Genomic DNA, 11181 nt, shown 5'->3' with positions numbered 1-11181 from the left:
TCATTCTTACCTTAAAAATCATTCAGGATTCCTAGAAATATGTTAAGGAAATAACTCTTTAGAGCAGTTCCCTTATAAAAGAAAGAAGTGTTAGATAAACTCTCATTAAATTTATACAACATTTTCATGGAGATCTAAAATAAAATCTAAATATAATAATTCCAGGTGCATAATGAGATCCATTGGAGGATTTTATTTTCATATGGTATTTTGCTTGTTACATAAAGTTGGAGAATACTGTAGAGTTTCCTGGAAAAGATCTGAATACACTGAATTCATAGGTTTTTCCTGACCTTTTACACAAGATAAACCAGATGAATATCTAATACACATTTCACAAGCATAGGAATGACATTACTATAATATATATCAAGATGTGAATTTTACCAGTCTCCAAAGATATCTAAATGAAGAATTCCCAGTAGAGGATGTAAAGAGGGTCAAAGATGTTAGAAAGAGGAACATAAGAAAAGAGTAGGAGTAAAAAAATAGCATTGAGCTCACAAAAGTTACACTTTTCTTGTGGTAATGATGAAGGACAACAAGTGGCCTACTGGTAGTGCCACAGCTCCAGAGACGTTGTAAGAACATTGGGAGAGAGACCAATTGTAGTGAATCATGTAGTAAACTATGAATGACAGACACTTAAGATGCAGAGTCAAGGAATGGATTGTGATCAGAATTGTCTGAGGAGAATATGCAAATAAATAAAAGATTTTTCTTGATTTATCTGAGATTATGATAGCAACTGCTCCCTTTACAGATTCTCCAATAGCATAATAAACTTTGCTCAGTGCTCTCATTATCCATGTATTTCTTAATTTTTAAAATGCATTTGTTATTATAAGGGACTTTAACCCATTGGCAATTTTTATTTTAATAATTGTAGCTATTCTTTGTTTCATTAGATTTATATGTGTGTGATGCAACTAAATAAATACATGTATACATATTTTATATTAGAAATAATAACAAATCCATTCTCATTTAGGTCAGCACTTGATCCCTCCCCCATCACACACATTATCCTTCCCTCTTGTTGTAATAATGAGTCTTAACCTTTATATTTCTTTACTCAACATTTTTTCTATTTTTGATTATTAAATATTACACTTGTTTTCATGAGAGTAGGAATATTTCCTTGATTCTATGATATTGCCATATCTTTTATTTCAGTCATATTTACTTGAAATAATTGTTTTATTTTATAGTATTTATTTATCCAAACTATTTCTTATTCCTTTCATTTTTATAAGAAACAGATTTACAGGTATGTTTTTCTTATTCAATCTGTCATTTTTGGCTTTCATAGATTTTTTTAAAACACATTTATGTTATATATATATATATATATATATATATATATAATTTTTGTCTTCCTTCATTTTCTCTATTTTTTCTGAATTATATTTGTTCTTATTTTTTAAAGAGTATATAATTATGTATTTCTCATTCTACTTTTATAAGCTCTATAAGTCAGAATCTCTCCTCCCTTTACTTTTACTTCCCTTTTATTATTTTTCAGCTTTTTACATTGTTTAGACAATTGTAGTCAATTACATTTTTTATTTTATCCTATTATCTAGGAAAATAATTTATAGCCTCATTTTCTCTCAAATAATTAAGTAAACATACCCTTCATTATAGCTCCTCCAAAATTTTGTTTTCTAATTTTGTTTAATTAGATACACCTTAAAATAAATTCTTTTGATCATTTTCTTCATTAATTCCCCTTCATTTTTGCCTATTCTAAAATGTTCTTATCTTATTTATCATCCTTAAATTATTTATTCCTTATTTATTCTGAGTTTTTCATAGAATTAATGCTTGAATACAAACAATTTCTATATCAGTGCCTTGCGAATTTTCCTTTTCTTTATTCCCTTGTACCTCTTACTTAAAAATATTTATCATTGCATGACCTAGAAAATAGACTCATTACTTTGTGATAGAAATTTTTCTGTTTTGATTATGTGATATATTATCCCCCCGAGAAATTTACATATCATTTCCTTTCTCAACTCCTGTCACAAAATCTTCTCTATATATTTATGTTCTTCCACCTTTGTGGATATGAGTTGCTTTCAGAAGCTCTAACCTTCTGTTGAGGCAGAATGCTGTTTTTTAAGGGGACAGAAATTTCTCTGAAAGAATGGATTCCTTAAGTACTGAATTTCTGCATTTGATAAGCTTTATGGTTTCCATCTTGTCCTACAGAAATCTCTCTTCCATGGAATGGGAGTAATTCTGCTTGGAATCCTTTCCCAATCCTGAATCTAGATTTTCTCTGATGTTCTTCCTGTTTCAGTCCATTTTTTACTACAACTTTCATTCTTTCAAAGTCCATCTTCTTTGTCAGAAAAATGTAGTGTAATATATCTTTTTTAGCATATTATTGAATTGGTACATCCCTTATATATCCCCCTCTTCCCTTCTGTTTCTGTTTCATTCCATTCTTCAGATTACTCTCATCCGCCCACTGCACAAAAAAATAATTAAATAAAACTATGTAAATATAGTTTCCAAAACCTTAACAAATTAGCTTTTAGACCTCTTCTACCACCATCAAGTCTTTAGTTGGAATAAAATTTTCATCTTTTCCTATCCTGTTAAAAACATGATAAATTCTCTCTCTAGCTTTTTTCTTATTTATTTTGTTCTTTTATTCTTTGTTGTTTTGTTACTTATACTTTCTTTGGTAAGTATTTTTATTTTTCATTCATGTATTTTCTGTTCCCTAGTGTGAGTTTGTAAATTGATCAATATGTTCATTTTTGCTTGTTCTTTTTATAATTGGTAGAAATTCTTCAAATACCACTTTTAATTGATTCTTTCATATTTTTAGCATTCTTTCCTTTTTTAAATTCCGAGGTCTTGATTCTCTTCCTACTTCCCAGCCTTCAGATCCACTAAAAATAACAGTGATACATTATTCACTTGAAATCATACAAAACATATTTCCTTATTAACTGTATTATGAGAGATACTGTATTTCAATTAGGATATATAATATACTAGTTCTCTTCCTAGAAATGGATAGCAATTTTTCATCATGAGTTCCTTTGGAAATGTCTTGGATCATTTTTTAGATCAAGCCAAATTTTTCACAACTGATCAAAATTACTTCATTGCTTTTGAGCACAATGATTTCCATATTTTTTTCACTTCACTTTTTAATTAGTTTATATAGGTATAGCCAGTTTTTTCTGATCCCCCCCCAATATTGCTTATAGCCCAACAGTATTTCATCACAATCATATGCTATATGATTCAGTTCAGTTATTCCCAATTGATGAGTATTCCCTCCATTTTCAATTATTTGCCAATACAAAAAAGGTACTATAAATATTTTTGTTAGATAGATAGATCCTTTCTCTTTTTTTAATCTCTTTGTAGTAAAGACCTAGGAGACTTAATAACATCATTTGTGAATATAAAGAAATGCACAGTTTTATAACGCTTTGAACGTAGATCAAAATTGTTCTAAAGAATGATTGGAATACATTATTTACCCAATCATTCACTAGTTTACCTGTTTGCTCTCATCCCCCTCCCTCATTTCTCATTTCAGATAAGTATGACGTGGTACCTTACAAGGTTTTAATTTTCCTTTCTCCACTAAATAGTGATTTAGAACATTAGAATATTTTCACATAAGACTATAAATAGTTTTGATTTTTTTTTTTTCTTTTGAAAATGCCCTACTCATATCTTTGAACATTTATGATTCATACAATGAATCTTTTTCTTTTTCTGGAAAATTTTATTTCATTACATATAATTTTGAGAAATGAAATATTAACAGAGAAATTTGCTGGATATTTTAATACAATTATTTATTTTCTATAGTACACTGTATTAAATATTTTTTCTTGGGTGCAGTTGCTCTCAGAAGTTCAGAGAGCTAGGACAACCATTTTAGACCAGCTATGGACAATGATATCCCAATCCAGAGGAAGAAAAACAAAACAAAACAAAAAAATTTCAGAATTTGATGAACGCTATATTAACTTTGTAAAAAATATTTTATGTATTTCTTTCCCTTTATCCTAATTTCTCAAAGCAGAAATGAATAATCTGAAAACATGTTTACCACAAAAGTGTATGTACAAAATAAACCTGAATATTCCCTGCTGAGGGGAAGGGGGTTGGAAGGGAAAGGGAGGACATTTTTTAACTTAAAAATATACATATGTATATGGATGAGTATTGAAATGATGAGTTTTGAAAAGCTTGAATAACGTGTATCTGGAAAAATAAATATCAATAAAAAAGTGGAAAAATGGGTGACACCATAGATAAATTAATAGACTCAGAAACATTCAATATGAATGGGGACAAATTTATGACCAAAAAAGAAATAGAATGCATTATAAACTGAAGAATGAATGATTTTGACTATATTAAATTAAAAATGGCTTGTACTAATAAAATCAGTGCTTCCAAAAGTAGAAGGAAAGCAGAAAATTGGGAAACAATCTTCACAACTAAGGGGTCTGATAAGGATCTCATTTCTAAAATAGATAGAGAAATACATCAAATATAAAAGGTTGCATGACATTCCCCAATTGAAAAGAGGTCAAAGGATATGAATAGACAGTTTCAAATAAAGAAATTAAAGCTATATATAATCATGTGGGAAAAGCTCCAAATCATTATTGATTAGAGAAATTCAAATTTAAACAACTCTGGGGCCAGAGCCAAGATGGTAACAGGGCACATCCAAGATGGCAACAGGAGATGACCATCTCTTAGTTGCTCTGGAGCAAAATTTATAAGCTAAGGACTCTAACTACATTTTTGAGAGACAGGACCCTCAGAGGGATCCAGTGAGGCAATTCTCCAACCCAAAGTAACCTGGAAAAGAGCTGAAAGGCTTGGCTCCATGGGGTCAGATGGGTGGTCTACTAGAGGAGTGGACTTCCAGAACAAAGGAACTTCAGCCTCCTGGAGGCAGCCCAAGGGCACTGGGAGTCAGCTAACAACAGCAGGGACAGTGATGTGATCTACACCCCAGGGAGCACCAAGCACAACTTGGGGGGAACAGCAAGGGGACCTCTAGTAGAGTGAGCACATGAAGCCCAGGTCTCAGGGCACACAGCGAGCAGCTTGGCCATGGCAGCCCAGATCCAGAAACCAAAAGCTGGTGAAACTGATAAGCAGGAGTTCCCAGGGCATGAGCTCACTGAGATTAGGTAGGGGAGTGAAGAGAGACTGCAGAACTCTGTCCTCTGTCCCTGGAACAGGACTGTGGGGCTCTGACCACATTCAGATCCTGATCACAGTCTAAGCCCCCCATAGAATAGCAGGGCCCCCCACCTTAGCCCCATGGCAGAGGGGTGTGCTTGTAGTCATTGACAGATCAGGAGGTAGGACAAAGCCTCACAAACTCAAAACCTCAGGAAGCACCCCAAAACCAGGCACAGGCTGGGGAAATGAGTAAGCAGAGATGAAAGAGGAATATCATTGAGAAATACATTGCCTGTGATCCCAAGAAGGATCAAAACACTTAATCTGAAGGTAAGGAAGTCCAAGCTCCTATATCTAGAGACTCCCAAGAAAAAACAGAAACTGGGCACAGGCCATGACAGAGCTCAAAAGAACTTTGAAGATTAAATGAGGGAGATAGAGGAAAAATGGGAAAAAAAATGAGAGAGATGCAGGAAAATTATGAAAATGAAGTCAGCAGCTTAGTCAAGGAGATCCAAAAAAATGCTAAAGAAAATACCATGCAAAAATCCAGCTTAGGTCAACTGGATAAAACAGTTCAAAAAGTTATTGAGGAGAAGAATGCTTTAAAAGCAAAATTGGCCAGATGGAAAAAGAGATAAGAAAACTCTCTGAGGAGAATAAATCCTTCAGACAAAGAATAGAAATCAGGGAGATTGTTGATTTTAATGAGAAATCAGGATGCAATTCTTCAAAACCAAAAGAATGAAAAATTAGAAGAAAATGTGAAAAATCTCATTGAAAAAACAACAGATATGGAAAACAGATTCAGGAAAGGTAATTTAAAAATTATTGGAATACCTGAAAGTCATGACTGGGAAAAGAGCCTTGACATCATTTTCAAAAGATTATTACAGGAAAATTGCATTGACATCCAAGAAGCAGAGGACAAAATAGAAATGGAGAGAATCCACCAATCTCCCCAAAAAAGAGATCCAAAATGCCAGCCCCCAGGAATATTATAGCCAAGTTCCAGAACTCCCAAGTCAAAGAGAAAATATTACAAGCAGCCAGAAGGAAACAATTCAAATATTGTGGAGTTGCATTCAGGATCACACAGGACTTAGCAGCAGCTACATCAAAAGCTCGTAGGGTTTCAAATATAATATTCCAGAAGGCAAAAGACTTTAGAATGCAACCAAGAATCAACTATCCATAAAAACTGACGTTCTTCTTCCAGGGAAAAAGATGGACTTTCAGTGAAGCAGGGCAATTTCAAATGTTTCTGTTGGAATGGCCAGAGCTGAACAGAGGGTTTGATCTTCAAATACAGGACTCAGGTGAACCATAGAGAGTGGAGGAGAAGAGGATAATATGAGGAACTTAATGATGATGAAATACATGTATTCCTGTACAGAAAAATGATAGTGATAATACTCATATGAACCTTCTCATTTAATAGAGCAGGTAGAAGGAACTTTTATAGTTGAAGCACAGAAGAAAACTGAATTTGAAGATATATTGTGGTATAAAAATGGAGTCAATATATAAAAGGGAAATGTAACATGAGAAAGAAAAAGGAGAGGAGAAATAGCCTAAGACATTTCATATGATAAGATTTTTCTTTATTACAATGTGCTATTGCAATGATATGGAAGGGTGGAAGGCGAGGGGTAATGAGGGAATCTTTGCTCTCATAAGAGCCAGATAGGAAAGGAAACATCATATATACTCAATGGGGTATAGACATCTGGAGTAGAAGGAGAGAAAGGGGGCAGGGGGAAGGGGGGAATGTGAGTGATGGAGGAGAGGATGGACCATGGGGGGAGAGTGGACAGATATAACACATTTTCATTTTTACTTCTTGCAAGGGTCTGGGATTGGATGGCCTGTCTGAGACCATAACGCAGGGTGGATGCTAGGTAAGGGGTGGTATGTGGGCTCAGGGTCTCTTGACCCCAGGGCAGGGGATCTATCTGCTCTGCCACTCAACTACCCTACAGCATAGGCAAAGTGAAAAGATAGAGAAAATAGAGTTCATGGTAGTGGAGAAGTATAAACTGAGGGAGTTGCAATCAACAATGGCAGAGGTAGAAAAATATGGAAGTAACTTTTGTGATGGACTTATCCTAAAGAATGTGATCCATTGGGGCAGCTACGTGGCATAGTGGATAAAGCACCGGCCCTGGGTTCAAATACAGTCTCAGACACTTAATAATTACCTAGCTGTGTGGCCTTGGGCAAGCCACTTAATCCCATTTGCCTTGCAAAAACCTAAAAAAAAAAGAATGTGATCCACCTGTGACAGAGGTGGTAGTGTTGGAACACAGACTGAAGCACATTTATTATTATTATTATTATTATTATTATTATTATTATTATTATTATTATTATTATTATTAATATTTTCTGGAGGGTGTTGCAGGCCAAATGGAGCTGGGTGGCCTGCCTGGGGCCTCACAGCTGGGTGATTGTTGGGTGTCTGAGTCCAGATTTGGACCTTGGTGCTCCTGGCTCAAGGGCCAGTGATCTGTCTACCACCCATCCACCCCTACTATTATTATTACTATTTTATATTATTTTGGGTCTTTCTTTTTTTTGTTGTTTTTGTAGGGCAATGGGGTTGGGGTGGCTTGCATGGGGTCACACAGCTGGGTGATTGTTGGGTGTCTGGGGCCAGATTTGGGCTTGGGTGCTCCTGGCTCCAGGGCCAGTGCTCCATCCACTGCACCACCTGGCCATATCTACTATTTATCATTATCATTATTATTATTATCATCATCATCATCATTATTAATAATAATAATAATGATAATAATAATTTTAGTTTTTCCTCTCCCCTTTATCGCTTATGCGGGTCTATATTTTCTTGTGGGGAGGGGATATTATGTTTGCTCTTAAACAAGAATTTTTTAGTAATGTATAAAAATATTATTTGTACAAAATAAGAATAAATAAACAAAATCCAAACAAAAAAATAATCTGATGTATCACCACACACATATCAGATTGGCTAAGATTGCAAAAATTGAAAATTATCAATGTTGGACGGGTTGTGGGAGGATTTGGATGTTAATGCACTGCTAGTGGAATTGGGAAGTAATTCAATCATCTGGAGAGGAATATGGAATTATGCCCAAAGAGCAATAAAACTGTTCATTCCCTTTTGACCCAGAAACTCTAATTCTTGGTCTATATCCAGAAGGAATCATAAAAAATGGGGAAAATATTCTATGTTCCAAAACATTCATAGCAGCTTTTTTTATAGTGGCAAAAAATTGCAAATTGATGGGATGCCCAACAACTGGGGAATGGCTAAGCAAGTTATGGTACATGAATATTATGGAATATAATTGTTCTATAAGAAAGCATAAAAGATCTGCCTCTAGAGAATCGTGAAATGACTTACAGGATCTGATGCTGAGCAAAGAGAGCAGAACCAAGGGAACAATGCACACATTATCAACAACATTTTGAGATGATCTATCTTATCGAAGCAACAAGTCTCAGGATCTGATCCTGAGTGAAGGGAGAGGAACCAAGAGAAAAATATTGACATCAACATCAACATTTTGGGATGATCAACCCTGATTGATGCCCCTTTTCTCAACAGTTCAGAAAAACAGGGCAATCCTATTAGACTGAAAATGGATAATGGTATCCCCATCTAAAAGTAGAAAAACAAAAAAATGTAATTAAAAAAATCTTTCAAAATCTGAGGAAAACTACCTTTACTTTTTAAAAAATATCTCATGTGTTTCTTTCCCTTAATCCTAATTCCTCATAATGAAAATAGCTAACCTGTAAACATCCCTAACACAAATGTGTAAATACACTATTAACCAACCTGATTTTATTGGGAACTGGATAGCTTTTGCATAAACTAATGTTCATGAGTGAGAAGAACCAAGAAATGAGAAGAACCAAGAGAACATTATGCACATTAACCACAGTTTTCTAAGATGATCAATAATTTGAATTTACTTAGAGCTATACTGATGCAGAGACTCTCAGCAGTCTAGAGATCAAGGACTTGATAGACTGTTATAGACAATGCCATTCCCATTCGAATAAAGCAAATCAAAAACCAAAAAAAAAAAAATCTATGGAGTCTGGTAGAGCAAAGCATACCCTATTTCACCATGTATAAGACACAACTTAATTTGCAGGTCTGAAATTTGAAAAAAAATATGTAAATATATACATGTTACATAAAGTTATTGAACTCAAGTTTTATTTATCATGAAATTGTAAGACCTTCTGTTCATAGCTAACAGGCATCTTTTGGTCAAGTTTGGTAAATGTGCACATGTTTAGTCCATTCTGCCTCATGAACCTGAAGCACCAGTTGTGTCATCCTTTGAAATCAGTAACTTCTTTTTCATCAACAATTCTTGCCCCATGCTAAACAATCTTTGTGGACATCAGAACTTGAGTTGCCCTTTCTTCTTCAATCCATATCTTCAATTCACTCTAGAAATTAGGACATTTTGATGACTTGTCTCTCATGTCTACCTTCTGTGATGGTGTTTTCAGTAGAGTTTCTTTTATCTGAAGCCAGTCTTCATTTGCTCTATCAGTTGTAGGAGGCCTCAATTTAGATTCCCAAGGAATTAGTTCAAATTCCATTTTATTTGCCATCTGTGATATTTTGAACAAGTCAAATATTGTTATTTAGCCCTCCTTATTAACAAAATGGATATAAAAGGATTCAGTTTGGTTATGTCCCTTATTACATTAAGTTCTAAATTCATAACCTTTTGTAAAAAATAGGTAATTGGTCAGCTTGATAAATGAATGAATATATAAACAAATGTTTTTGAATATTATATTTATAGAGAAAGGTTATATATTTGTGTATATATATTTACATATAATACATATGTATTTATGAGCTTTCCATAAAAATTTATGAAATAGATATATACTTATCTACATATGCTAACATGTGCATATATAAAGTTGATTATATATTTGTATACACATACATATAGTCAATAAAATTTGTAACATTGATAACTATTGTAAAGTCTTAAAAAAAACTCCATGAATACAATTGACACAGTCTTGAGAGCAATCACTATTTCATAATTTTTTACCAAAAGAAGATGTATTGCAGGGTGGCTTTAAAAGTGAACCATTTTCAAGTTAACAGAAATTCTTTCAAAAATTCCTTTTTTTTTTAGTTTTTCTTTTGCAAGGCAATGGGGTTAATTTGCTTGCCCAAGGCCACACAGATAGGTAATTATTAAGTGTCTGAGGCCAGATTTGAACTCAGGTACTCCTGACTCCAGGGCTGGTGCTCTATCTACTGTGCCACCTAGCTGCCCCATCAAAATTCACTTTAAAGATATGTCATATCAATTATTCAAAAGTAGAAGTGATGGAATTTTCTAAGAGATTATCCTACATACATTTCTCATATAACTGAGAATTTTGTGAAACATATCAAAAGATTTCCATTGTAAGCATAATAAAACAGTAATATTAAAGTACCTTTATGTCTGTTATACCCCACTTCTCTTTTCTGAAATTGACACTGCTACAATACAGACCCTCATCACCTCAATTCTGCATTATTGCAATAACCTACTGGTGAATATGCCTTGCTTAGATCTTTCCACACTCCATTTCATTCTCCATTTAGTTACCAAAATGCTTTTTCTAATGTGCAGGTCTAGTTCTTGCTAGACACTTTGCCCCTACAAAAATATCTTATATTTACTTATATTTACTTTTTACAAACTCATGTGTGTATATTGCCTTTCCCAATAGAATATGATATCATTAAGATATTTTTCCCCTCTATTTCTTCTGGATCTAAAGCACTGTTTGACACATACCAATCACTCAATAAATGTTTGATGACCGTTTGATTGAATAATACACTCTTTTATATCTTTTTCCTGAGACTTTGCCAATATAATCTAATGTAATCTATTTTTCATTTTTAGTGAGTTTCAACTACTTTTGATAATTTCTTCATTAAAATATAATTTGGTGATTCCAATG

The sequence above is a fragment of the Macrotis lagotis genome, chromosome X, assembly GCF_037893015.1.
Source record: "Macrotis lagotis isolate mMagLag1 chromosome X, bilby.v1.9.chrom.fasta, whole genome shotgun sequence".
NCBI classification, from domain to species: domain Eukaryota; kingdom Metazoa; phylum Chordata; class Mammalia; order Peramelemorphia; family Peramelidae; genus Macrotis; species Macrotis lagotis.
Note: the sequence above shows the minus strand (reverse complement) of the source record.